This window comes from Bombus huntii, unplaced genomic scaffold (genome assembly GCF_024542735.1).
Source record: "Bombus huntii isolate Logan2020A unplaced genomic scaffold, iyBomHunt1.1 ctg00000198.1, whole genome shotgun sequence".
NCBI lineage: Eukaryota > Metazoa > Arthropoda > Insecta > Hymenoptera > Apidae > Bombus > Bombus huntii.
The window spans coordinates 64,029-66,153 of NW_026099429.1; the positions used below are offsets into that span (position 1 = coordinate 64,029).

The 2,125-nt window shown below is 51.0% G+C and overlaps 1 non-coding gene across 1 annotated transcript; it reads left to right on the plus strand.

Annotated features, from left to right (window-relative positions):
- The first annotated feature begins 373 nt into the window (after positions 1–373).
- LOC126877622 (5.8S ribosomal RNA) lies at positions 374–528 on the plus strand. Its single transcript, XR_007695192.1, has one exon. It is a non-coding gene; the product is annotated as a 5.8S ribosomal RNA (ribosomal RNA).
- Positions 529–2,125: the final 1,597 nt, after the last annotated feature.

Genomic DNA, 2,125 nt, shown 5'->3' on the forward strand with positions numbered 1-2,125 from the left:
TTGAATAATTGGACGAGAGAGTAGAATCAAACACATATATAACATGGGCTAGCCACCGTGCTTACTCGTTCGCGAGATCGTGTGCTGTACAGAGGATTCAGAATCGGGTGTATATATCCCCGTCGTTTCCTGACGAACGGAGCTTCGATCTCGATGGTTGTTATATATCATAATGTACTTTACGCCCGGCCGGCGAACGCGCGTATCTTCGCGCGTTCGTCGTTTTCTTTTTTTTTCGAACGTTTTTGTGTCGTCAATCCTATGGCGACTTCTGCGCGTTCGATTCCCGTTGGTCGAACGTGACGGAACTCGGCTTCGCTAGAACCGAGAAGAGTACATTTGAGTATTGAACTGTTGTAAATTTATAAAAGATTACCCTGAACGGTGGATCACTTGGCTCGTGGGTCGATGAAGAACGCAGCTAATTGCGCGTCAACGTGTGAACTGCAGGACACATGAACATCGACATTTCGAACGCACATTGCGGTCCACGGATACAATTCCTGGACCACGCCTGGCTGAGGGTTGCTCACGTAAACCTAAGACTGCTTGCGTTGCGTATCGTTACTCTCCGTATCTGTCTCTCTCTGTCCCTTCTTGCCTTAACAACCCGCCGTCGTTCTTCTTTATATAAGAGAACGTTTCAGAGTCGGACGAAGGTACAAGAACGAGGATACGAATAAGAGCGGACGGAGAGAACATACGCGACGTACGAGCGATTGTTGGACGCTCGTCGGCGTTCGTCGCGGTCGTGCAGAGACCGTGCAAGTCGTACGCATGCTCGATATATAATCTATCGTGTTCACGGGAGACTACGAAACTCTACCTCTGTCTCTCTCTGTCCCTTCTTGCCTTGACAACCCGCCGTCGTTCTTCTTAAAAATTATAAGAGAACGTTTCAGAGTCGGACGAAGGTATACGAAGGGATACGAATAAGAGCGGAGAGAACCGGTCACGGACCTGCGTGAGTGCTCGCGGCGTCGTGAGTCGTCCTTACGAGGGCGACCGCCCGCTTATGCACCGCTTCGTGTATCGGTTATCGAACGTATATACTCGTAGTGTTCTCCTCGTGACCGATTTTTTTTTCATATCAGGCGATATATGCTACGTTTGCCGGTGTTCGACGCACGAAGGTCCGCGCCCCCGACGTCGTCTTAAAAGAATATTATATTTGGCGAGACTGAGAGAGAAAGCAAATATGGGAACTCGGTCGAGAGAGGAGAGAAGAGAGAACCAAAAAAAAAACCTAAACTCGATGGCGTGCGAAACTTTGCCATAATCTACCGTCTTTTCTTAAGACTCTCGTACAGCCCCAGGGATCGAATGCCCACTCCGTCTCTTCGCGAAAGCGACTGACAACAACGAGGACCGTCGCATCGATGGGTCGTCGTTGCGTTTTACACGCTCTGTGCTTTTTTACAAGCCCCGAAAGTATCAGCCGTAGATCCGGGAACGCACACGCGAGATTTCTTCGAGCGCTCTGACGACTTAGGGAGGTATGATCCCCAGCGTCGCGCGGAGATCGGAGAGTACACGTACTCGTATCGGGACGAATTTTCCCCGTCGTCGTGTATCTCTCTGCCCGCGCGCCTGGCTCCCGAAAAGCCACGTTCGTCGGAAATCTTACATATTATATATGTAACGCGTGTGCGAACTAGCGTGTGTCTAAGATCGGCTATACACGGGTGCTGCTGTAACTACAAGCTCGAGGTGTTTTCCGCAGCGTTTCTGTACCCGAGGAAGATGCGCATGTGAGTCCGTTACGAAGTTGTTCGTACGGTCGTCGTCGTCGGAGAGATCGTAGACGAGGAAGAAGACGATCCCCTTTGGCGAGGCTCGAGAAAAAAACTTTGAGAGAGACGAGGTATACACGCGCGTACGACTATGTCGTGCGCGCGTGTGATTTTTTTTTTATGGCAATTCGACGCTTCGAGAATAGAGAAAAGAGAGTGTTGGTCATCCCATGCCTCTTCGTCGTCTATCGCTGGACCGCGCATCCTAACGTCGCGCCGGTCGTCCAGTCCCCGAACACACACACCCACCCGACGGTACGTCTCGCTCGCTTTTTCACTTGCGTGAGTTCCCGTACCGGGAACCGCTGGAATCGTCGAGAGAAGAGAAACGG